Here is a 27,620-nt window from a genome sequence, read left to right as displayed (position 1 = left end):
AAGCATTGTCTGTAATTCACAGCGGTGTGAACGTGGTAAAATGGCTGCGACAGATAAGACTGCTTGACAGCTGAAGGGCAAGCTGTGACTTTGTACATTTAGGCAAAACAATGAGGGCCGAAGAGGTAACCCCTATCGCATCTGTTGGAGTAATTTGCAGGACTATTTTACTCTCATCATTTAGTTGATGGAGATCCAAAACCGGTTTGTCTGCAGAATTGGAAGAAGATAGTTTATAATCAATTACTGGGTGACTCACGGAAATAGGTGAGATAGGACTTTTGGTTGTCATTAAGGGAGGCTTAGCCACACTCTTGCTGTTAGTTTTATTATTAGAACGGCAATGTCTTTTGTGGGCTCTTAAAAAGGATTTGTTTACCTTACGAGACATAAAGTGTTGATTAGGTTGAGCTAACTCTTGGAGAGCAACTTTTCCGATGGGTTGCTCATTTGATTGAGAGTCCTGCAATTGTTTGTCTAAAAGCTCAATAATAGCAGACGGGCTATCCGGGGTTTCAATGCTAATCTGGTTAGGGGCGCATGCAGTGTCGGTATCAAGTGTGTAGTGCGGAATGAGCTTCGCTTTAAATGTGTTCAATTTGCATCAAGCGATCATGCTGAAGTTTCAGCACCTCTAATAGATCAATCAGATTATTTGCAGAAAATCTGCAAGATGGAATATGAGTTGGCTGAAGGACATGCGCATAAAATCTAAATTGCGCATGCTCTACTATGATATGATATGATATGGCATTTGTAACGCGCCTATACACAAGTGTTTCAAGGCGCGACAAGGCAGGGAGGGGGGACAAAGGGAAGACAGACAATGATCTTACTAGGCCAGGTGTCATTCAGATCATGCAAGTGCATGTGCAGAGGGGAAGGGAAAGTGCAAGGGGAAAGGGAGAGGGGAAAGTGCAGTACAGGGGTAGTAGAATAACAAGATAAATAATAAGGGCCAGCTGGCGGCAAGTGCAAGTTAAGTGCAGACAAGTGCTGGGAAGGGGGGGCTGTAGGGATAAAGAGACAGTCCCGCAGTGCAGGGGTTCCCAGGAAGGCAGTGCAAGGGGAGAGTGGCTGGGCCAGGGACCGAGATCGGTGAGAGTGGCCCAGTTGCAGATTCAGTGCAGTTTCAGTCAGGAATTTAGCAGGGCAGAGGGGGAGAGAAAGCAGAAGCAAAGAGGAAGGTTTTGAGGTGCTTCCGGAACTGGAGATGGTTCTCCCCAAGTTTCAGGGAGGCAGGAAGGCTGTTCCAGAGGGAGGCCCCTGCCGCGGATAGAGATCTACCCCCAACTCGTTGCTTGGAGAAGCGGCTGACCCTGAGGGAGTTGGAGGTGGATGAGCAAAGAGCTCGAGAAGGAAGATGTTTAGGAAGAGAAAGTTGAAGGTATTTTGGCCCCAGGCCCCAGAAGGCCTTGTGGACAATGCAGAGGGTTTTGAACTTAATCCTCGCAGCCACTGGGAGCCAGTGCAGAGACTTCATTCCTGGAGAGATACGGTCCCTGGGCTTGAGGCCAAGGACAAGTCTCGCAGTCCTGTTCTGGATGAGTTGCAGAGGGCGGAGAGTAGAAGCAGGCAGAATTAGATGGTTTCTGTTACAGTAGTCCAGTTTATAGAGAACCAGGGCTCTGGAGACAGTGAGCTTCTGGGGGAAGGAGAGGAAAGAAAGAATACCTCTGAGGAGGTGCAGCTGGTAGTGTGACTTCTTAGAGACGTCAGATATGTCAGGAGAGAAGGAGAGTGTGGAGTCGAAGATGAACCTGAGGTTTTTTGCCTTGCAGGTAGGAGCAGGAAGAGGGCCAAGAGAGGCCGGCCAGAGAGCAGCAGGGAAGGAGGGAGTGGGTGTGCTGGTGAGTAGAATCTCAGTCTTACTGGCATTAAGGCAGAGGTTATTGGTGGCACACCATTCCTGGATAGCAGACAGACAGTCAGAGATGAGGGAAGGAGAGGAGGAGGCCGAGGGTAGCCAGAAAATGAGCTGGGTATCATCCCCATAGTACTGAAAGTTGGAGCAGAGAGCGGCGATGCGGTGGGCAAGGAGTGCCAGATATTGGTTGAACAGCCAGGGAGAGAGGTTAGATCCCAGGGGGACACCACAGATAGAGAAAAAGATGTCAGAGAGGAAGGACCCCAGTTGGACCTGGGAGGGTCGATTGGAGAGGAAAGAGGTCAGCCACGCCAGAGCCTGACCAGTGATACCCAGGTTATCACGGAGACGGTTGAGCAGGATGGTATGGTTGACAGTATCAAAGGCAGTGGAGAGATCGAGCAGATTGAGAACACACGGAGTGTTAGAGTCAAGGTTGGAGAGCAGGTCTTCACGGATGTTCAGGAGAGCAGTTTCCGTGCTTCTGGCAGCTCAGAAGCCAGACTGATGGTCATGAAGACAACCAACAGATTCAGCATGGAGATTAAGCTGGGAGATGGCCACTTTCTCCAAGAGCTTGCCCAGGAAGGGAGTGAAGGAGATGGGCGATAGCTAGCCGGGCAGGAGGGGTCGGAAGAGGGTTTCTTAAGAAGTGGGTGCACAAGAGAGTACTTAAGGGGGAATGGGAAGACTCCAGAGGCAAAAGAGTAATTGCAGAAGTCAGCTAGGGCAGTTTTGGAGGAACAGGGGTGAACCTGTTTTGACGAGACTTTCACAGATCGGACTTGTCTGGAAACCTCGTCAGCAGGGAAAAGGGGAAAGGCAGAGAAGGGGAGAGGAGGGGTGGCTGCAGAAGGGCCAGAGGAAGAGCAGGGAATAGAGGGAGGGAGGTGATAGGAGGAGAGTGAGGACAGGATGTCCTGAATTGTTTTAATTAAGTGAGAAGCCAATGCCGTGCAGAGGGCCTGGGAGGGGACAGGAGAGGTAGAGACTGCAGCAGGGTTGGCCAGTTCCTTGCAGATTTTAAAGAGTTCAGCTGAGTTGTTAGATGCCACAGAGATGCGGTCTTGGATAAGGGCTCTCTTCTTGGTGAGAACGGAGAGCCGGTGTTGCCTTTGGAGCAGGCGGCAGGCCAGTTTGTCAGAGGATGAACTTGAAGCATGCCATTTCCTCTCTGCCACCCTGCACTTGCGTTTTAGGGTGACGAGATCCAAGTCATACCAGGAGTTACATTTGGCTTTGGGTTTCAGGCGGATTCTCATAACAGGGGCAAGGATATAAGAGTATCAGATATAGCAGAGTGGAGAGGGCTGTGTCAGGGTGGGAGTCAGCCTAAGGGGGGGGTGGTGAGAAGGTGGCGGCGAAAGCCTCAACTGACACGCGCTTCATCGGTTGGATGACCGAGAAGGAGGGTGGCAGTGATGAAGGTGGCTTTGTCTGAGGGGTAGGGAGGGTGAGGTGGGAGGATAGGAGAAAGTGATCACTCCAGGAGAGAGGAGTGGAGAGAGGGACAGAGGGGGGAAGGTCAGAAGAGATCAGAGCATCAAGAGAGTGCCATGCAGAATGTGTCGGTCCAGATGGGAGAATAGAGAGTGAGAGAGAGTTGCAGAGGTCGCGAAAGTGTCCAGAGGTGGGACAGGAGGCATCCAGGTGGATGTTGAAATCTCCAAGAAGGAGGAGTTGAGTGGTTGAGGACAAGAGTGAGGAGGAGAGGTCCGCCCACTCGGAGAGGAAGGAGAAAATTTGACTGGGTGGCCGAAAGATAGTAGCCACAGTAAGGGAATGGCTAGGAGAGAGAGAGTCGGCAAACAAGGCATTCAAAAGAGGAGTAGGTCTGCGTAGGAGTGACAGTGGTAGGAATCCACTCAGGGAAGATAAGGGCAACACTGCCGCCAGCACGGTTGGGCCTGGGCACGGAGAGGATCTTGTAGCCGTCAGGTAGGAGTGTGTCAAAGCTGGTGACAGAGCTGGCTGTGAACCATGTCTCAGTGAGACCGAGGACATCAAGGTCCAGTTCCTCAAGAAGGCGACAGATATCAGAGGAATGTTTGACAGCAGAGCGAGAGTTAAGAGTGGCAATATGGAGAAGGTTGCCATCCTTGAAGGACTCCCGGGGAGGGGTACAGATCAGAGTTAAGCCCTACGGAAGAAGAAGGAGCGCAAGCAGGGGAAGGGAGGGAGGGGGAAGGCAAGGTAGCCGAGGACAGAGGAGGGGGGACAGTAGGAGAGGGAAGGAAGTTGATGAGGCGCGGGAAGCGTCTATCAAAGAGGTGAAAGTTAGCCTGGGGGCCTTGGACCAAGACGGTCCCATTAGAGTAGACATTAATGATGGCCTTAGAGGAGTGGAAGGAGGCCAAGAGGACATCCCAACGGGTGCCACCATTAATGGAGAAGAGTAGAAAAGAGAGAGCACAGAGACCATATGAAGGGTCAGGTGAAGGCACGAAAAAGAGGATGTCGGTGAGAGTTTCCTTGGAGGAGGCACTAGTGTAGGTGTCAGCGATAGGGAGGCCTGGGTTGCTGACCAGGATGTCCTTTTTAAACTTTTTCCTACCAGATTTAGTGAGGAGAGGAGTACGGTCGATAGAGAAGCAGTTGGAGAAGATAGGCGAGATAGAGAGCACCATAGAATAGGAGGGAGAGGAGGGGGGAAGACAGGCGCGAGCAAGCGGACAAGATAGCGAGCGGCAAACCAGTAGTGCAGTAGGACGGATTCTCAGGGTTAAAGATCTCACAGTGCTCAATATGGAACCAGGGAGAAGCCACCTAAGATTGGGAATCCTGAGAGGGGAGGAAAAGGCCTAGTTTACCACAGTGCAAGAAAACAACAGTAAGTATTGGCACAATGCGTAATTAAGTGAAACGGTTGTAGGAGGGGTGGGGCGGGAGAGCAGGTGGAGCTAACAATGATGATAACTGGCGCCTGGCGTCCCCTGCGGACACCTGCAGACACAACAGGAGCCGCAACTGTAGGAGCCGTCCTTTGCCTAAGGGGCCTTAGCCGGGGGGGAGAATTTTGTGACTTCACACTCATCGCGAGCAGGTTCGCTTTCACAAAAGAGTGTTTCCGGTCTATTCCGACTTTTTATTTCCGACAATTTTACTCAACCATCAGAGGTTGAGTAAAATTGATTGACAGGCCGCTAATGTTCTTTCAGGGCATGAGACATGAAATGACATGATTCCTGCGATAAAATAAAGCCTTCTGTTTCAGTGAATCTTTAAGCGCTCTAAGGGCATGGTGAGTAAACTCATGACCTTTGTCGAGGAGGTTAAGAATCTTAATCATCACCGGAAAATTTTGCAAGTCCTGTGCATGAAGCTCAATCAGAGAATCATCAGGGGTAGAAAAGGGCATCATGGGCGGAGTAAGATGATGGGGACCAGGGGGAGCCTTAGAGGAGGCCCGGACGGAGAAAGAGGATTGGTGATGGGTTGTATAGAATCCAGATTAGGCAAAGGAATTTCAGCAAACCCAAGATTGCCTGTTTTTACAGTGGATCGAGGGAACTCCGAACAGGAGACAGAATCAGGGAGTAAAAAGTCGGAATAGACCGGCAACACTGTTTTGTGAAAGTGAACCTGCTCGCGATGAGTGTGGAACTTGGACACAGGAGTTGATGGTCCAAGTGACAAACGGACACGCTTGTCAAGTTCATTCACAATAGCAGGAGCAAGCATAGAGGTATCAGACATGGGCCCTGCACAGATGTCTGCGCCCACGACAGACTTGCCAAAACCTGCATTCTGAACGTCAACTACAACAAAATGAGCAACACCATCATTCACATCTTTGATTGAAAAAATGGAAGGAATAGCTGGAGGTGATGGAGTCTTATGAGGCAAAACACCCAATTCTGAGCTGGTGATCAGAGCAGACGGGGGCAAGTCGGTATTGGAGGGTACATACGTGTTTGGTAGGTCTTGAATAGCTGACATTGATAATAAAGAGCGTTTGCTACTAGGTAAAACTGGCAGGCTCAAGTTATTAGGTGAAATCACAGTGGACGAAGGACTTTTTTGGAACATTCACTAATACGTTTCCCACTCCTGAGGTTTTTACTCATGGTGGATACGGCAAGGTGACAGACACGGGTTGGTGCGCCCTTAACACTAGAATTTAACGGTGAAGGGTGCAACTAAACCCACTGTGGCAAAAATGACAAACACCAAAGAGATAGGACAGAGTGTGGTGCTATGAGAGATGCTGCAGCGCTCTCAGACCTAGCAGCCCTATGTCCTAAAAGGCGACACAATGCAACACCCTTACACACGTTTTCAATAAACACCAGAGCTTTGAAATAAAAGAGAAACACGATTTTAAACAAAGATGAATTAACTGAGTGCGAGATGCACAATGCTTAGCAAAGCAAAAGCAGTTACACAGGAAGTTCACCTAATTGAATAACATCAAAAAACAGACCAGTAATGAAAGAATATTTACCCGTGTTTAGGTGTCAATGCAATGCCGGTCCACCTTTTTAAGTAAGAATAAGTCAAACCTCGCCTCCAGCCCTCCCACCCTAACAGGCCAACAGTTGCGACTAGGGTGCGCACGCGGGTGCGCGAGTGAGTGGACAACTGTAGGCCTGCTGGGTGCGCGAGTCAGTGGACAACTATAGGCCTGCTGGGTAGGGAGGGGACGGAGCCAGCATGGAGAAGTAGACGCTGCAGTAAAACACAAGAAATATGCAAGTAAGCCAAAACAGTCTGCAGCCAAAGTCTGTAAGCAAAGTACACGTGTTTTTTAGAGTCAGCAGAAAAGTAAAGTGTTTACTTGGTGAATTCGTCAGAAGGTGCAGAGCACGTTTCTACTAGGTGCAGGCTTCTTCTTAGGGACGACGGACCCGACAGCAGAAAGAGCAAACAGCCAACAGCCACTTGTTGCCACTTGGGTGCGTGCGCGGGTGCACGAGCCAGTGGACAATTGTAGGCTTGCTGGGTAGGGAGGGGGCGGAGCTAACAGGGAGAAGTAGACGTTGGTAAATTCGTCGGAAGGTGCTCCGCACGTTTCTATTAGGCGCAGACTTCTTCTTAAGGACGGCGGACCAGACAGCAGAAAGAGCAAACAGTCAGTAACAGCCCAACAGCCCACTTGTTGCCACTTGGGTGCTTATTCGGGATGTTAAAGCCCCGGGTGTTCAGTGAAACGACATTAATCACCATATTATGACCTTGGTTCTCCCATTTCCATGGACATGTGCTTTCTTCCCCCGACAAGGTTCTCTTGAGACCTCTACCTGTTCCCCATAACCTGGCTACCCTGGTGTGTGAATTCCAATTACGCTGCATAAAAAGCATATACCTGTTGACTCCAATATAAGAGAACCCCATTATTCCCCAATTGCTTCCACTCAGCCTAATGCTTGCAGTGGAAGATATACCCACCTCCATCCCACCGGCCTACCTGAACAGGCAACAGAAGCTTACAACTGATAACTTGGCAGCAACAACCAGTAAAAACACCCGAGCCGTCAGAGAGTCTCCATGTGGAGAGTGGCTAATGTCCTTGGAGTGGATTCAAAGTTGGGTCCACTCTTCTCCTGGCCTCACCCCCGGTGAAACCTTGTGTAGTCATTGCAAGGAGAAAGCAACATCATTGGTCAGGACTGCACTGAGATGTACTCCATGCCTGCAGGGTTAGGACCACTCTCTCTCAAGGGTACAGGCTTAAACAGGACCACCTAGGGGATCCGGAGGTCCAGTAGTTTCGATCTTTCTTCAACCGTGAAAATCGTGTGACCTTGTCCATCAATTTAAGTTGTAAGCCAAGCGGGTAGGTCCACTTGTACTTGACTTCACGGCGGCGAAGCTCCTCACTAACCATATCCAGTCTTTTAATTGCCTTTGATTAGCAAGATCATTGACTTGTCAGATGTATGTCTGACACTCGCTGCACACATGTAAATACTGATTGTTTTGGCAAGGATATAGTTTGCGTTCATACATAAGTTGTGACTCCTGCTATACTAGTGCCCTGGAGAAGGTTGTATTTGGTATCTGCATGTGGTCCGGCACTTTATACTTGTTTAAGTGCACAAATACATGTGATCCACTTACCCATGCAGTGACCGTTTTGTGATATTTCTGCATGCTTTAGCACATGGATGTAGACTAAGATATGGCATCCAGGCAATCTTCCTGATTGATTTGCAATCACATTGGAGGTCCTTTTCTAATACTTTGCAAATTGCATAGAGGGAACCTGTCACATTTCTACTTCAGTGCAAAAATTCTACTACACGTAATTTTCATTAGATGAGACAGTGTCCTGTGTTTATGAGTGCAGCTATTAAGAGACTTAAAGCCCAGCTGCCACATTCTGCCTAACTCCCTAATGGTCTTGTTCCAAAGCAAGATCGACATATGCATCTAGGGGCATTTTTAATTTTTTACATTGTTTTATTGTGTTTCAGTCAAAACAAAATAAAATTGACTTTTCACAAAGTTACAATGATAAAAGAAAAAGAAAAACGAATGTCAATTCATAAAGTGTACACATATACATACATGTTTTATTAAATAGCACAAGAAGAGGAGAAGGAAAGAGAAAAGGAATAAGGACAAGAAAGGCAAGAAGATGATTGCAATTTCCGGAATGCAAACCTTCATTCACATTCTCAGTTTAAGAGGCCGAGTTCATGTAGAAATATTATCACGGCCCAAGTCAAGAGACGTTCATGGTCAGAACATAGCCGGTCCCAAAAGGGTTGGGTGTCCAGCCACCATACTTTGTCAACAAATCTTGATAGTTTAATCCTGTGCAAGCGAGTACCAGGGCATTCAATCAGGATATCTCTCTGGGTCTCTACGCTTGCGCTATCGCAGCGTCGGCATGTACTATCGCTATACAGGTCCTTTTGCCTAGAGAAGAGGATTTCCCGGTTTGATAGGATGTTAAGACGAAATCTGAGGCAGTCATACCAACCTCTATCATTTGGGAACCGCCTTAGGTAACCCTGCAGGTAACCCTGTGGTTTATCGTGAAGTGAGGCAGAGTGTGACAAATTTTCTTGATCTCATTTCTGTGACTGTTGCTATCCAATCCTTTCTTTTTTGTCATTTTTTGACATACATTGGGTTGTCACAAAGATCACTCACTTCACATTCGCAGGAGCTCAAGATGTCCTGCACATAGGCAGTTAGACCTGACAAGAACGGATTGCCCTTTTTCATCAGTTCTTTGTTTACGTCTTCACAAAGGGTGTTCACTTGGGGACAGCTTATCAATCTATGCGCTGACACTTTTCTCAACTCTATGTGGGAGCGGAGAGAATGAAGACCAAATTCATACCTCAGCGAAGATCTCAGGAGAGACTGAGGGCGGGAGAGAACATTTTTCCACAAGTCTTCTAGTCCATCCCAGTTTATTGTTGTAATTGCTAGGATTACGTCCACATCATATGTCAAAGTAGGAATGACTTTACTGACATAGGATTTTATCAGGGGCGTTATAAAGAACTTACAATAATTAGAGCTCAATTTCTTGATTTGGCTCCCTAGATGATTCAGCTTCTCTTTCAGAATGCCTTCTATGTAGCCCTTAGATGGGAATGAGCGGATATTAAACCCCAAATAAATAAGCTCCTTGCCTATTGAAATGACTTGGCCGTTCATTTTCCAAATAAAGGTGGGTTCCCTAGTCAGTGGACGTTTGAAGGCTACTATTTTGGATTTGGCTGGATTTATCCTTAGGTTCTTGACCCCTGTAAACTCTCCCAAAGGGTCCAGTAGTCTCTATAGTCCAATGGGGGTATAATCCAGTAGCACAATGTTGTCTGCGTACGCTACCCAGTTCAACCTCTCCTTACCTACCATCGGCCAAGAGAGGCACTCTACTAGCAGGCTAATGGCCAGATCTGATAGATATAGATTAAAGAGGCACAGGGCCACCATACATCACTGCCTCACTCCCTTATGAGTTTGGATGCGAGTAGATAGATTTCCCCTAGCATCCAGCCGTATCCTCAAAAATGACTTATTGTTGAGCTCTATGATAATAGATAGAAGTGATTCAGGGATTCCCCATTGTCTCAATTTCCACCATAACCGTTCTCTGTCTACAGTATCGAAAGTCTGGGACAGATCGACCCAGGCCCCGAACAGAGTTGGGCCACCCTTCACAAAACTCTTGCTTGATGTTGTACTGAGGATCAGGCCGTTCAGTGTGGTAGACAAGCCCCTCCTAAACCCAATTTGATTCTTCGCAAGTATCCTATGAGTTTTTACGCAGCTTTCGAGATTCTTCAGCATTAAGCTTGCAAATATTTTGCTGTCTGCATCTAGAAGGGAGATCGGGTGGTAGTTCATAGGATCCGCCCGATCTCTCCATGAGTCCGGTAAAGTTCTAGAGCTGATGATCTCCCCAAAAATATTAAAGAGAATATTTGACCACAGAATGTCTTCCAATTTAAAGATCTGGTTATTGAGACCATTAGGTCAGGAGGCCCTCAAACCTAATGATTTTTTAATGTCCTGTTTACCATATGCCCGCTAAGACTTAAGCCCCACCTGCTCTTGCCCTGACCAGACTCAGGAATGTCTCCCAGATGTTCTTATCAGGCAGAAAAGTGCTTCACCCATTCCGACTCCTGTATGACATTGCTTGGGTGATCATTTGTCCCTGTTCTCTCCTGTTTACGACAGCCTGAAAATGTCTATAAGTGTGGTTCCCCAAGGATCTTAGCATTTGTTCGCCATCATTTTGTAGTCTAATATGTCTTTGAGATTTTGACCAGTTATTATATTTACGACGTATCCTTCTTGTCTGTGCACTCAAATCCACCTTAGTGAGATCTTTATTATTGAGCCTACGAAGTTCCTTGCTTAATTCCCACTTCTTTAATAGCGTCTCTTCCCTAAACGAGTGCCGATGATTTTGCCATGGCCATTCTCCTACAAATGTAGGCTTTTGGGCGTCCAATAGGGATTCCACAAACGTTACCAGGTCATAGAGGACATTCAGTTCTTGATCTGACATGCTCTGTCACCTTGTTAGTTCCCGATTCAGATGAAGTCTGCCACCTTAAAATGTTACTAGCCGATTACCAGTATTATTCAGTGCCAGGGGCGACAAACAATGACCTTCATTATTTTCCGTGACAAGATCAATTGATCCAGTCATTGTGTGATGGTCACTATTCTTTGCATTTATCAAAAAGGTCTTTTGCTAAGAATGTATAATCAATGGCAGTGCCCTGCTCACCCCTAGACCAAGGTACAGCTGGTGGAATGCCCCCCTTGATGTTACCATTAGCCATGAGGAGATTGCATTCATTCAAGAATTCCAGCCATTGACGTCCAGAAGGTGTGGGATCCTTCCAGTTGTCTGAGTTTATTCAAGTTCTAAAACACTGGGCGTTTAAATCGCCAATGAGGATGATGTCACCTGATCCATTTTGAATTTTCAACTTCGTTAAGACATGTGTCAAATGACTCCGGAATGGAATAAGAGGTGAGATGACAAGATTCCAATAGGCATTGATCACCCATAGCACCATTTCTACTTTAAGGTCCCTAAACAGGGATTTTATTGCTAGACTACCCGGAATGTCATTGCTTATTGTCCCTGAGCCAGAGAAGAAAGAATTCCTCAATGCAATTAGCAAGCCCCCAGATGGTCTGTCTTTTCCTTGCTGTTTGGCAAGCTGTTCAGTCAGTGTAAACCCATCTAATTTTAAAGGTTGCTTTGACGAGGTTTCCTGGAGTGCTATTATGTCGTAATTATCAAAAATTCCCTTTCTGATAGCCTTATTTTTGAATGAGCTGGAAACCCTTGTGTTCCAGCCTAGCCATTTTAACTCTCTTGAAACTAAAGTGACATCTTCACCAGTCGCAGTTTCTGGAAGACTTGTGAGATTATCTCCGGTACCAGGGACCAAGGGTTCAGAGTCTATAATAGCTGTATGGAGGAATTTACTATAGTTTTTAGTCTCTTTTGTTCCATTGCTTATTTTGTTAGTGAGTGCTGTGCCTACCTTGACTCCCATAGGATCCTGGCCTTCAATTCTAGGACTCACTGGACCTCCCTGTTCTTTAAAAGGTTCCACTGAGGCTTCTATGCCTAATGCCCTTAATTCAGGTGCTGCTGCTAAAATTGCTTTGGCTGCTAATCTGGCATCTAGGGTCTTTAGGAAAGCCACCTGCCTGGAATTAGGCCGGATTCACCATATTTTTGTAGGTCTGTCCGGTTGGCAATAAACCCCGATTGTATGTGTCTCCTGGGACAGCATCACTCTGCGTTTCAAGACTCAGAAGCCAGGGAAGTTGCAGCAGGGGCGGCCTGTGGCATTTGCAGGTGTGTGTCAGCCAGGGCTGGAGTGGCTTCCTGCAGTGTTCCTTGGAGCTGTGATTTACAGCTCTGTTGTCGGAAATGGGCTGACCAGCAGGCAGCAATTGATGGAAACTGGGTCATGAGAGCAAGTTCAGCTCCAGTCACCCTTTCACGTGCAAAGTACCAACTCTGACTTCAAAGTGCCAGCGCTGGGGCTGTTCATTTTGATGGCACATATGCATTTTGAAGGGAAGTCCAAACAACAGGTCTCCCCAGCTATTTGGATTATTTGTGAATAGGTCAAATATATATTCATAAAAAATATGCAAACCTGCCTGCTTGTTTGAAAATGCCAAACTAATTTACTTTTTTCAAAACGGAACATTTTATTTAGACTTTTGCAGAACTATATGCTGGATGCCTGTTTTCAAAAATGAAATAAGATAGAAACTTTTATTAATAATACAACCAACCAGTGGTATACCAAAAAAGTAGTGGAGCCGTTCCCCTGTGGGGGTTAGAGTAGGCAGGAAGGGAGTAATGTGCAAAACATATTTCAAGGGTTGCAGGCATGCTGGTTGACACCCAATTAACTTGAAACAAATTTCCTTTTAGCTGTAACTGCTATCTGATGGTAAAGTGGAGAAATGTGCTTTAACTTCCCTAAGGACAGTTCTGGAATGATGAAAATGGTTGCAAAAAGTAGTGTAACTTTTAATAGTAAAAAGTAAAAGTAGTGGAACACTGCTCCCAACTGTTCCTGCTCACTTGGACCACTGTAACCAACCCGCAGCAGAGTTCAGACACCTCCTTGTTGCAGTGTCACTCCTGAATAGGGCACCCAGGCATGCCTCCCTTTTTGCATTCTGTCACTTACAGCTGTGCATTGATAAATGAGAAGCAAAACTACTAATACCAGAGAACCACTGAGCACAGGATGCACTCCTTACACCTGACCTCCACGGTACGATGGAATATGCATGTCTGATTCCCACCCACCATACAGAGTAAGAAGGCAGTGGTGGGAAAGAAGCTGACTAGTGGTCAGAATTTGGTTTTTAGCGAGTGTCAATCTCAATTTGCTTTGCGGACACACATTTGGGAAAAGCTGAACTACAAGTCCCAGAATGCAAACTGCTATTGAATGAACAGCTAGGGCTGGATGAGAGGTGTCAGACATGTTATGGAACCGCTTCTCAATGCTAAAACCTTTATTGGAATGTAGTCCCTTCTCCGTGGACCTATCAAGCTAGCCAATTTCTAGTGAGAGTTACACCATTCTGGATTCCTGGTCCACACCAACCTTCAAGCCTGCTTCTTGTAGATCTGCATTCCAATTGGGAACATTGAACTTCACTATTGTGTAAGAAAGCAAGATGTCTATAATTTTGCTCTATGATATGCTTACCAAGTACAACAACAAAGATAACATGGGTAGATTTAATAACAGGCATCTTTCTGTAGAAGGCTAATAGGAACAGGGAAAGTCAGTCGCAAGTCAGTGTACCCTTCTCAGTCTCTTATCTCATCTCACAAAATGAATACGAGTCTGGTGGAAAATATTATCTGGCAGGATTTCATGACTGGCCTTTTCCTCCAAAATGTTTGTAGCTTTGGGGAATAGTCAGCTTAATGTTAGATGCACCTTAATAAGATTTTAAACCTTCTTGCTCCTATAAAATTAATTTGCTTGGGCAATAATGGCAATATATCTTAAACATTTCAACAGAGCATTCTGTTATTAGTGTGCATTATTAGTGTGCGCTTTCTGCAATGTTTGAAGAATCACTCTCACCTTTTCACGCTATGAATTTATTTTGGAATGTTGGCTTGGTGGGTTAACGTGCCAGCAGCTGTGATTTATGTGAAACCTGTAGCTAGATCTCTGTCGCAGGCTCTTAACCCACTGAGCCATTCGAAGGATTTACTGACTTTTAAATCTAAGATTTTTGTTTTTAAATTAAATGATCAGTGCCATCTATTGATCTGGCAAGATAGACAATTGGGTTAATGCACATCTTGATCAAATCTGAACAGCTTGATACAGACCTTCCTAATCTTCAAGATTGACCCAGATACATTGTGTTTTTCGAGACTGTCCCTGTGGGGAGAGAGAGACCTACAGATTTCTGGTGTGCATAGCCATTTTAGTGGGGGCAGGGGACTAAAGCTATAAAGCGTAGATCCCCTACCGGCAATCAGACCTTTGCAATGCACAGTGTCATCAGCTCAATGAGAGGAATGTTTCTATCTCACATGTACAATATGAGGTCAAGTCCCTGGTCTCAAATCCTAGCTTCATCTTTTAACTAAAATGTGTGATCCTGGACAAATCAGTTTATCCTTCTGTGACTTATCTATAGCACATCTAATGTGAACTAAATAAGCTATGTTTTCCCATCAAATAGAGGAAGATGTAATACATATATCGATATGCCCAGATTTAATGAATTCAAAGTGATTATTATAAGTTACAAATATAATAATAATTCTAGATAGTTAAAAATGTTGGCATGAGTGTGTGTGCGTGTTATTATATCTACAGTTTATTACCCTGAGATATGACAATGGCAGAATGTTTAATAACTAGGAGCAGTGTTAGGCAGGTGCCGCAAATACCAGACTTTTCAGAGTTTTTGATTTTAACTGTAGACAGGTCTGACCTGACATCAGTGGATCCATCGTTGTCAGAACCAGCTCAGCTTGTCATCGTTTTTTAAAAAACGAATATAGGTTGGTTAAAAATATAACTGCTGGCATGATTTGTTCTTTTGCCTTGGGGGTGGGCTTCTAAAATGTGGGCATAGCTAAAAGTCTGGTTTTTTGCTTCAACAAAGGTGGCACCCTAAGGGGCATAAATGTTTCCACCAGTATATGTTTGTCTATTCACGGAGGAAGCATTTATGGTGCAAAATACCTGTCGGCACAACAGGTGGCTTGGTTTCTTGATAGGATGATTTAATAAATGATAAGCAATAGCTGTCCTTTGCTAAATCACCTGTGTGTGAACTTTGATGCTCACCTAGAAAGAGGATGCAGGACTTGTGCGTGTTTTTGAGCAGGAAATAAAGACACTGGAAAACCCCTGTCACGGTACACTCTATTTCTGATAACATAAACAATTGCCAGTTTAAGTTTAACGAGATACAGGCTGCGTCAGTGTAAAGAGAGCGTTTCCTTGTCAAGTGGTGTGTGTTTCTAGCAGGATGGTTTTATGAAGGACAGTCGACAGTCTGGCATTAGTATGTGGAAACAGACGAAGGACTATGGTCAGAAGACGTGTCAAGTTGCGAAAAATAAAGAACAGAAATTTGTAAATGGCATTTTAATCCACAAAACGAAGCAAAGAGTGAAGGTTATAGTTCATCTCCTTGACGCTCAATTCCTGAACATTCAAAAATGATCACTTAAAGTGAGAGAGAACGGATTGTCTCGCTTATTTAGATAATATCAACACTACCTTCAAATGTGAAAACGCCAGATTAGAACTAAAAAATAATCATGTATCTGGTGTTTGAAAATGCTTTATGCTACTCCATCGTGTTAGCCTTACCTAAAGCTTTAAATAAATGTGCATGTTAGTATGCCAAGAATATACAGACTTTGCGTAATAACCACAAATTATAGTAAACAGCTTAGCTACAAAGATACACAAACAGTACAAGTAAAACACAAAATGCTAAATTATAATTGCACGAATTAATGATTCTTTGTGTAGTGTGAAGTTGCAGTGTGCATTGTGCTTCGTTCTTTCTAAGTAATAATGTCCATTTGCTTCCTTTAGGTGACATTTTGATTTGATGGACTCCCATGAGTTTGGCTTTTTTGGCCATCAGAATGCTAACCTGTGGCATGTGCCAATATTCTTTTATTTTGTTTAGCTGCTATAGATTCTTATTTTGTGAGCGGCAAAATAGAGCTACCCATGTAGACATTCCCACAAAATCAATCAATGAATGTAAAGGCTATAGTTTGTGTTGAGTGTGGCCCTCTGGCTCCTGTGAGCTCCCCGTCACAGAGCACACACACAGACGTGCTTGGAGTTCGGGCTCCACGGTCGCTCTGCCGCGGCCGTCGCAACGCCCAGTTTATTGCAAACACATGCGGCAGAGTTATGTCACTCTGCCGCGTGTGTGCCCTTTTAGGGGCTGACACCACACTCCTCCTTTTTCATATCAAACAACAACAGAAGGCAAATGCAAACATGTCAAAACTGGTACACTGCATACAGGATAAACACCCCTTTATTAGCTTCCCTCCCAGTCCCACTAGTCACTATCCAGCAAGTGGGCTGGGCACATCAGTTCAGGGGTCCAGTATATAGTCATTGAGATGGGCAAGCTTCCCCTCCCTACCCTTTGGGGATATCTGCTGCCCGCCTCCCAGATCGGGCCCTCCTCACCTGCATCCCCTCAACCCCTGGGACTCGGCGGGTGGGCCAGGCCACCGCCCTCGTCTGGTATCTCACCACAGTCTCTTCTCATGATCGCCTCCAGCCTGGTCTCACCCACCTTCTTCAAGAAACTGGCATTGCGGGTCACTCTGGCAATCCCATCTGATGCCGTCACCATCGAGCCCTGCACCGCCACCACATCCATCGGACCCGGGTCATATGTTAGTGAGAGCTTGCCTTGTGGATGCTGGTTCTTCACAAGTACTTCATCCCCAGGACTCAGCTGCTGGGGCCGTAGACCTCGCCTGATGTTCTCTCCCTCGGTTTGGAGCCTCCTTTCCCACTCCACCTAAGCATCATCAATTACAGCCGGTTCCCACTCCTGCACTTCAGGGATTAGACCCCTCGGACAACGCTGAAACATTACCTCCGCTGGTGCCACTCCAGTGGATGCATGAGGGGTGGCCCTGGATTCCCTCAGGAACTGATACAGCGCCCGTTGCAGGCAATGTCCTTGGCCTTGGGCAATGCGAAAATCCTTGTACAGAGTCCTTTTAGCTTTGCCATTGGCACGGGGCCAGACTGGTGTAATCTTCTGATGCTGTATTCCGTAATCTCCCATCAGCTGGGCCAAGCTGTCCCCTTGAAATGGGGGTCCGTTGTCTGAACACAGGGTCTGTGGCAGGCCGTGAGTGGCAAAGATCTTTTCGAGGGCCACTGCCACCTTGTCAAAAGAGACTGATTCCACAAACTCCACCTCAAGGTATCTTGGCCACTCATCCACCACCACCAGGAAAGGAGTGTAAGGAGTGTCCCAGCCCGTGGACCCAAAATCTGCATGGACGTTCTCCCATTGGCTAGCTCCTCGGGCATTGTCTCAATGAGGGGCTCCCTCTGTGCTGGGGCAGCTGCCTGGCACCACACAAAGGCAGAGACAAACTCCTCCACCTGTCTCTCAATGTCCCGGAACCAAACCTTCTGTCGTAGCCATGCCTTCGTTTTTGCAATTCCTTGGTGGCCCCGGTGTGCTAGCTCAATGACTTGGGGGATCTTGCACAATGGTATGACAATGCGGTCACCCCTGAGCAAAAGCACTGACTCAACACACGTCAGTTCATCTTTTACTCTCCACAATTGTTCTAGCGATGACCGTGCATCCTAGGTCATGTGTGCCAGCGTGTCCACCACTGACTTCCATGATCTTTGCTGATGGACCACCTTTACTATTCGGAAGCACTCGTCTTCGGCCGCCGCCTTTTCCAGCTCCTGGAGAGGCACCGAGTATGGGATTGCACGTGTTCGTCAGCCTACTCCCCACTGATGTCACCATGGTTACCATGTCCTTCTAGCTTGCCTCTGGCCTGCCTCGACAGATAATTTGCAGCATGGTTACTGCCTGGCCGATATACCAATGAGAACCCATATTTCAAGAGCGACAGCATCCACCTCTCAATCCGGGCTGGAGGTTTGGAAGACTAGTCAATCATGATTCGCAGCAGAGGCTTGTGGTCAGTTACCACCGTCACCGGCTGTCCCAGCACATACAGGCAAAATGCTGACACTCCCATAGGACTGCCAGTGCCTCCCTCTTGATTTGCGAGTATCACTGCTCTGTCTCCAACAGTGCCTTGCTTGCGTAGGCAATCAGCCTAATCTCCCGAAAAGGGCTAGCGACCACCACGATCTCTGACATCAAAGATGGATCAAAAACCGCCACAGTGTCCTCCGCTGTCAGTGCTCCCTTCACATCTTCGAAGGTGGCCTGCTCCAGTGGACCCCACTCCATGTTGCCTCTTTCTTGGTGAGACTCCTGAGGGACTACGACCTGGAGGCGAGGTTTCGGATGAACCAGCCACAGTAGGTGACCATCCCCAAGAAACTCTGGACTTCAGGCACATTCTCGAGGGGCCTCGCCCCCGCAATGTCCTTGACCTTTCGGGGGGTCAGGTGACACACCTCCCTCCTTCAACATGAATCTGAAAAACTCAATGTCCTTCTTGAAGAATGTACATTCTTCCTTATGCAAGTTCAGTCTGAGCGCCTGCAGCCATTGCAGGGTTCTCACAAGCCTTTCCATGTGCTCCGCTTCCATCTCTGCAAACACCAGGATGTCGTCACTGATGTTGAGGACCCCATCCAGATCTGCCAGGGCCCCAGGGATGATGTTCTGGAACACCATGGCATTGTAGTGCACCCTGGCCATTACATTGACTGACACCCGTGTGTCTACCAGCACCGGTACCGTCGACTTGTTAACTCTCACAAGACACCTTGGGTGCCTTCTGGTGGTGGCAGGTAGCACGTCGACACTCGACATGAACAAAACGTTCACCTACTCATCCTCCTCTTCACCTTCATGTGTCACACCCTCCTCTCCTTGGTCTACCTGGGAGACATTGGGCGGGCACTGTGGCCTGAAGAAACCTGCCCTCACTGGCACCACAACCGACACTGGAGCACTGCACATACGGGCATAATGGTCAAGTGCCCCACAATGTCCACAGGCTTTCCCCTGCGCTGGGCATTCTGCAGGGTGTGGAAGGTCATAGCCACACTTGATGCAGGATTCGAGGGCCCTGGCACCTCTGTTCTCGCTGGCCACCACTTGGACGTTGGGCCCCTCCTCCACCTTGACTGCGGCCCACAGCACACACTTCCTCTGCCTTCCCTGGATGTAATGCCACATCCATTTTCGAAGCCTGCACTTCCGACACCTCATGGCATCGGCCGAGCTCCAAAATGTGGGGTAGCGTGAGTCCTGGTTCCCACAGCACCTGTCTGCACAGTTTTCCTGATGCACATCTCTGTATGAGTTGATTCCTGACCATCATTTGGGGGTTTTTGGGGGTTCTTCCAAGCACACGACCGGCACATCCGGCACAGTCGTCCATAGAAAGTGTCCAGAGGTTCATCGTCGTTCTGCCTGGCACTCCACATAACAACGCGTTCATAATCCGCTTTGGCCAGTGGCATGAAATGCTCACGCAGTGCGTTCTTGGCCGCCGTGTATGATGCATCTGCAGGTGTCAAGGACTGAAAGACTTTGTGTACCGCTGGTCCAACCGAGTAGAGAAGTGTGGCCACTTTACTATTCTCATCCGTCTCACCAGAGGCCCGGAAGTATATGTCGGACCGATCTATCTAAAGCCACCACCTTGGCCCCAGGCTTGATGGTGCCCCAGAAATATCAAACTCGGGCATTGGTGTGAGCGCCCCTGCTGTCTCGGTGCCCACGCACCCACTGGTCCTGCTGGTCCTGCTGCCACTGGTGGGGCTCCTGCACCACCATCCTGGTCATTCATGGTGGTGAGCGCACAAGCACCCCACGAGAATGCTGGGGCCGCAACTCACAGATGCCCCTTTCCAGGCAAATGTGCCAAAATATTGAGCGTGATGATTTTGGCTAACTTTCCCCTCCGGCTAGTCCTGATGACTTCCTCTCCAAAATTGGGCGTGCAGCCACTCTCCGCTACTCCATCCTATGGTTTGCTGTATCTGCAAGCCCCCCTCCACCAATGTCCAAATAGCCAGGAATAATGGGATAGTATCCCCAGTCTAGCGACTGGAAGTCCCAAAAATTGAGTGTGGTGGGGCCTAGTGAACAAAGAAGACAAAACTCTCTAGGCCTCCCCTTTCTCCTCACCTCACACTCAACATGTGGAAAGTGTAAAAAACACTCCAAACGTGATAAATGTGCACCACAATGCTGCCCCCTGTGCAGGGGTTCCAAAAATACCACGTGGGGGGCACACAAGCAGTCCTATCAGGAGCTGCAACCCTCACCACCGCGTGGGAAAAATGGCAGCTGACTGCATGGGCTGTGCCGGCTCAGTGGCATGAAGATTGCAGAAAAACACCTCCGTTTTTTTTCTTTTCACCCCCCATGCCCGGGTTCGGCGTCGGATCACTCCCACCTTCATCGCCACTGTTGAGTGTGGCCAGAGTGGCCCTCTGGCCCCTGTGATCCCCCCAGTCACAGAGCACACACACAGACGTGCTTTCAGTCCGGGCTCCACAGTCGCTCTGATATGGCCGTGGCAACGCTCGTTTATGAAGGTGACGAGGGGAGAGCACGGCGAGTGGAGGAGGCACCCCGATAACCGGGGCAGGGGCCTTCCTCCTTTACGCTCTCTTCCCCCTCCCCCACAGGGGCAGGGGAGAGGGCGGAAAAGGAGCCAGAGAAAGGGCGCCAAGAGCCCAGGAAAGCCCGCGAAGGGCAACAAAGGAAGGGGGCGGGGCTTGGGGCATAAAGACGGCGGGCGCCCGGCACAGGAGCACTTGCAGCTCTTCCAGCAGCCGGGCGCCCGCCAAGAGTGGAGGACTTCTTTTTGGGCATCGTGGAAGGAGAAGCCAGTAAGCGGAGAGGGTTACGCGGAAGAAAATCCCCAATCGGCGAGGCAACAAGGAGCTGCAGACCCACGGACGGCAAGGGCTGAGGCACGGCTTCCATCGGAGGAAAAGCAAATCCCGGCAGCCAAGCGGCGAGGCAACAAGGAGCTGCAGACCCACGGACGGCAAGGGCGGAGGCACGGCTTCCCTCGGAGGAAAGGCAGCGGCGGATCGGCGCGCGACGAGAAAGGTCGAATCGTCGGCAGAGGAGCGTCCCGTGGAAGCATACGGGGAGCCAAGGCATCAGCTGAGCACCGCGGGAAGAGGCGGCCGAAATAGCGCAGTTGGGAGAGCGTTAGACCGAAGAGCGAAAGGTCGGTAGTTCGATCCCGGGGACCGGCTGGGATATTTTAAAAAAAAAACCACCGACAGCATCGAAAAGAAGGAACGTGGGGTGCGCACTCCACAACCAGCCCTAAGAGCGTTTACAGAGCAGCGCTAAGGCAGAAGCCTGAGGAACGGCACGAGTAGAGCAACGGTAGTGTTCGTTTCGACAAACTTTTGCTAAAACTTTAACAAAGAAGGACAACAATTGTGAACACTGCCATTTCGCCACACCTGTTTGAACTAATTAGCTGTGGGGCGGCATTTGAGCGCAGTGAAGCAAGTAAGACATTGATTGAGAAGACATTGGTTAAGGGGAAGCATGCAGATGCAAGGGAAAAACCAGGAGGACCAACAGAAGGAGGACTTGGAGGCATTTTTGATGATGGCAAAGAGGGCTGGGGACAAATATGGCACCAGCTGGGTGCAGTTGATGGCAGCACAGGTGGGAGCTGAGGTTGCAGGGCGCAACCAGAGGTCGGAGTCACCGCTCTTGTTTCCATCTACACCCATCGAGGAGGCATGGGTGGAGGTGCACGCACAGGAAGGGGAAGAGCTGGACATCGCAGAGCTCGAGGAAGAAGAGGAACCAGTCGTTAAAAGGAAAAGAGTGATGACCAAGAAAGCGAGGGACAGCCAGCAGCAAGCGGCGGCAGCACAGAAGCGGAGAGCCAACCCCAAGGGAAGGGGGAGGGCGCAGGAGGTTGAAGCCATTCCGGCACCTGTAACTGCTGAGGCTCCAAGGCCAGTGGGAGGTCCTCGCAGCACACCTGTAGCCACACCGGCGGTAACAGCTGAGGTGCCAACCACCTTGGAGATGGTGAAAGGTATGTTCAGGGAATGTATGGAAGCTTGGGCAAAGGGGGCAAATTGTCAGTTGCCTGTTAATAATAATTCTTTGAACATGGTGGGTAATGGAATGCAAGGGGGTACTGGGGCCACAGAGCAACTTGGCTCGGGGGCGAGTCAGCCCGTGGTAGGTGTAGGTCAGTCAGTGACGGGAGTGAACCCGGGGCAGATGGCAACGCAAGGGGCGAATACCACCTACACGCCACAAATTGGGGGGACTCCTTGGTGGGGGGCACAGGCTCCTTCACAGGTGCACGGGCAGGAGCAGGCCAGCATTAACACGATATACGGGAGGCCAATGCCAGGGTTTGCACCGGCCAGAGTGGCGATTAATGCATTGGCATGGCATATCCCGCTGGCTTACAAAGAACGGGTATGGAGGAAGGAGTTCATGGATATTATGGAGTTGTTGTGGATGGTCCCCTCGGGTCAAGGCTTCAGCGAGCCCACTGAGAGGGAAAGGGAGAAGAAGGAGAGGGAGAGGCCAAAAATAGAGCTCAATATACATACCTGGTTAAGGGCATTCAGGGTTTATGCCACTATTATGTTAGAAAAATTCCCACAAGATGGCGTGGCATTGATGGCGTATGAACAGTATATTCACGAGCAATACCTGAAACATGGGGGGATACATGGAGCAACTACGATAAAGGTTTTAGACTCAAAATGCAGGTATGGCCAGCAATGACCTGGGATGAAGTGGATGTGGGGGGGCGCATAGACACGAAAACGGTCCCAGACAGGCCGGTAGATGAGAGCGTGGCAAGCGAAAGACCAGCCCAGGGCAGGGGCAGGGGGTCCTACTCAAAGGGGAGGGGGTCCTTTCGTGGGAACTCCTCTTGGAACAGCCGGCCCAATTACCAAGGGGAGTTGCCAGAATGTTGGTTGTTTGCAGAAGGGAGGTGCTCCTATGGTAATGCGTGCAGGTTTAAACACTCAAAGGCTGCAAGCACAGGGAGGCACAGCTCTACCAGCCGAGAGGGTAAGGCAAGGGGCAACGCAAGAGGCAAGGAGAAAAGCAAGCAGGATTAAAACACAGCTGCCAACGCCAATACGTTTACAGGCCATGATGCCTTTCCTGAATACATATAGTGACAAGTGTGATGCAAAACTGTTATGGGAGGGTTTCAGGTGGGGTTTTAAGATTCCTTTCCAGGGACAGATAGGACTTAAGGAGGCACGTAATTTGAAATCTGCGCTAGCAAGGCCTGAGGTCTTGGCGCAGAAGGTGGGGAAAGAGGTACAGTTGGGGAGGGTGGCTGGCCCCTTTCGCACACCTCCACTAGAGAACCTGGTAGTGTCCCCGTTGGGCTTGGTACCCAAAAAAGAGAAGGGGCAGTACAGACTTATACAGCACTTGTCCTTCCCCGAGGGGGAGTCAGTGAACGATGGCATCTCGGGGGAGGAATGCAAGGTTCATTACGCAGCATTCGAAGATGCAGTGGATTTGGTGAAGGCGGCGGGGGTGGGGGCCCTCATGGGGAAGGCGGACATTGAGTCAGCTTTTCGGTTGCTACCAATTCACAAGGACAGCCACCATTTGCTGGGTTTCAAGGTGTTACAGGATTACTTCTACGACAAATGTTTGCCGATGGGGTGTGCAATTTCATGTGCGTATTTTGAGAGGTTTAGCAGATTCCTCGAGTTTGCAGTAAGGCAAAGAAGCAAGGTCGGGGGGATGGTGCATTACCTCGATGATTTCATGTTTATTGGGAGCAAAGTGACGCATGATTGCAAGAACCTTATGACGGTATTTCATGAGTTGATGGAAGAGTTTGGGGTACCTCTGGCTAAAGAAAAAACTATGGGTCCGGTCACGTCACTGGTGTTTTTGGGGATTGAAATTGACTCTGTGGCAGGGGTGTGCAGGCTTCCGGGAGACAAAGTACTAAGGTTGAAGGAGGTAATCGCAGGATTGTTAGGCAAAGAGAAAGCCACTTTGAGAGAGCTGCAGTCCCTAGCGGGCAGCCTGAATTTTGCAGGCAAAGTGATCCCTTCAGGTAAAGCATTTGCTAGAAGCATAGAGTTGAAAATGGTGGGCTTGGGGCACGCGGGTCAGCACGTGCGCCTAGGAAAGGAGGTTAAGAAGGACCTGGAAATGTGGAATACCTTTTTAGATCATTTTAACGGGGTATTGGTGTGGAAGGAACCTCTGGGGAAGGGAGATGGACCCAAGCTGGTTACCGACTCGTCAGGGGCCCTAGGTTTTGGGGCTATCCTGGGCAAGAGGTGGTGCGGGCAGGCCTGGCCGGCTGAATGGCAGTCCAAGGGTATCTCCAGGGACATTACAGTGCTGGAGTTGTTCCCGATAGTGGTGGCATTCAAGCTCTGGCCGGAACAGATGCAGGACAGAAAAGTACTAGTTTGGTCGGACAACCTAGCGGTGGTGCAGATTATCAATCAAGGAACTAGCAAGAATGGTAGGGCATTGGGGCTGCTCAGGGAACTGACAAAGTGCTTGCTGCAACTAAATGCAGAGGTCAGGGTACGTCATATACCTGGGGTTAAGAATGTGGCCGCTGATTCTCTTTCTCGTTTGCAGTGGGGAAGGTTCCGGGAAAACCACCCAGAGGCGAGCGCAAGGATGACACCCTTCCAGACACAGTGGTGGGGATTGGTTGGGGAGATCTGAGTGCATTGATCGACACGGCCCTCGCACCAGGCACTATGCGAAGATACAAGGCGTGCTGGGAACGGTTCGTCGCCTTCCAAAACAATATCCTGCCCGAGAGCGAAAAGGGCAGGCCTGTGCGTGCCTTTGTGGGATGGTCTTGGAGCCAAGGAAGGTCCAGGGCCTGGGTGGCTTACCATCTGGCGGCGATTGCCCAATTCTACAAATTAAGGGGCATGCCTGATCCCACCAGGGAGCATTATATTGTCATGGCCATGAGGGGTTGGGCCAAGCAGGTGATGGCGAAACCCGACGAGAGACGGCCCATAGATGTGGGGAAGTTGAACAAATTGATCAGGAGCTTGGGGGTGGTGTGCAGGGACGAGTATGAAAAAGGATTGTTCGCAGCAGCCTTTTCTCTGGCGTTTTTTGGAGCTTTAAGGGTAAGCGAGCTGGTGCCAGCCAACAAGAAGGGTAAAGGTTTGAGTTTCCTGAGGAGCTGTGACATAAGGGTACAAGGGGAACGGTTATGCATATTTCTGAGGAGGTCTAAGACCGATCAGACGGGGAAAGGCAGAATGATCACGTTAGGGAGTATCCAGGACAGTCCGGTCTATCCAGTAGGATGCGTGAGCAGGTATGTGAGTCATAGGTGCCACACAGGAGACGAGGCCCCGTTTCTGGTGCACAACGACGGGTCAGCATTAAGCCTGTTTCAGTTTAAAAAGGTGTTAGACAGGACACTGGGGGAGGCGGGGTTCTCAACAGGGGTTTTTGGGACACATTCCTTCAGGATAGGGGCCGCCACAACTGTGGCTGGGATGGGCCTGGGAGCAGAGACAATCAAACATATTGGGGGCTGGAGGTCCAGTTGTTTTAAGCGGTATGTCAGGCCTGAGAAAAGGTAAGACTAACAATTCCTTCCTCCTGTTTCCTCGCAGTAGCACCAAGGCGGGGAAGGCGGCGGTCTGCCTGGGTGGTGGGCCATTCGTTTGTGTCGAGGGCCAAGGGAAGCTGGTCAGCCGAGCAGGAGGTGCTGACCGCCGGGGAATATCGGGTGCAGTGGCACGGAGTGCCGGGCATGAAATGGGCACAGTTACAAGGGCACATACGCAGTCTCCTGAGGGGCCACCGGAGGCCTGATGTATTGGTGGTTCATCTCGGCGGCAATGATTTGGCTGAGTTGGGGAGGGGGATCTTATTCAGGGAAATGATGTCTTCATTGCAGGAGCTAGCGGCCGAATTGGGGGACACGGAAATCGTGTGGTCTGAAATCATCTCGAGGTGCGAATGGAGGGGCGCCGAGAGTCAGGCAGCCGTTGAAAACTCAAGGAGGAAGTTGAACTGGGCCATGGCTAAGTTTTGTAAAGGGAGAGGCTTTCAGCATATCAGACATGGTTTGATCAATCAGAAAAACAAGGAGTATTACTTGAAGGACGGGGTGCATTTGTCGGAGCAGGGAATGGATCTGTTTTTCTGGAACATCTGCACAAAACTACTGGAGTTATAAGCGGGAAAGGGGGGAGCCACGGTGGGCGGTAACCCACCTTTGGCGTGGCGGGTTGTGGCAACCTAATATAAGACAAAGACTCCGAATGAGCCATTGCTAAACCGGAAGGGGCTTCGCCCATTCTAGACAGCGCCTCCTGGGAGCCTAAACGGCGGGGGTGTCTGGCGGTAGCAATTGGGGCTCAACTTCCCCCCAACAAACGGCGCTCCCCCAGTCCGCAAAGACCTGCATGGGCAGGCGGTTTCTCAGACTCGAGGGCCTCGGGGGAGTTGTGCCTGCAATCAATATGGAGGAAAAAGGGGGAAGCAGGACGAGGAGCAGTCGCCACACCTGTTGGAACTCAAAATTTTACCTGTTTGCAGTGGTCATGTATGTGTAAAAATAAATCTGCGGCCTTGTTATGCCAAACCAAAGGAAATGTCTCATGCAGCACCTTACTGGAGGGGAAACGAAGGGGCTGACAGAATGTGTGAGGTTGGATACAAACGGCATAGCTATAGGACAAATGCCCAGGTTATTGCAAACACACGCGGTGGAGTTACATCACTCCATCGCATGTGTGCCCTTAAAGGGGCCGACACCACAGTTTGTGTGGGAGTTAATTCATTATTTTCTGTTGACGGTAGGTGTTTGGACACATTGAAAAAACTAGATTTTATTTTCGGCATGTGGACAAAGTTTGTCATTTTCTCATCTGTAAAAGACAGTTGGCATAGGAGGTTGCGTGCTGTCAAGTCCTGCGTGTTGTCTGCTTCCAGTCGCCTGGGAATATGGAGATCCCGCGAGTGGCAATTTTGTGGCACATCGGACAACAGTCCACGTGCAGAGGCACTACACTTTCCAGAGTGCGGAATTATGTTATCACGTGCCGATGTCATCGCAAGCGATACGTGGCTTGGAACCAAAGTTTCCCACAGCGTCACGGATAACGAGAGTGACAAAAGATTACCCAGGCCAGCGCTTCTCAACATCTGCCGATTGTTTCAGTCTCCAGTGAGTAGCTGTTATTGCTGCTTGTTTCTCCCATGCACCAACCCTTGCTCTGGCTTTCTACTGCTTTGTCTTGTGATCTCCCTTGGATTTGTTTGCCTTCTTAAACTGACTGCTGGTTTTGACCATGCCTTTCTTCCTGGATTTCTTTGCTGTCTTGAACTGACTGCTGGATTTCTAGCCCTGCTTTTCTTCCTGGATTGCTTCTGCCTGCTCCTTTGGATTCTTTGCTTGGTTGGACTGACATCTGGTTTTGGACTCTGCCTCCTTTCTAAGACTGCGAATGTCAACGTGTTTTGGATACCTCGTATTTCTAGTCCTGACTCTTTAGTTTCTGTCCTCGGTCCGTCCGGGGGTAGGTCCTTGCGAACTTTGATTTTTCAGCATCTATGGGCCAACTGGTGACGGGCACTT

The sequence above is a fragment of the Ambystoma mexicanum genome, chromosome 7q (assembly GCF_040938575.1).
Source record: "Ambystoma mexicanum isolate Mex_15411 chromosome 7q, UKY_AmexF1_1, whole genome shotgun sequence".
NCBI classification, from domain to species: domain Eukaryota; kingdom Metazoa; phylum Chordata; class Amphibia; order Caudata; family Ambystomatidae; genus Ambystoma; species Ambystoma mexicanum.
Note: the sequence above shows the minus strand (reverse complement) of the source record.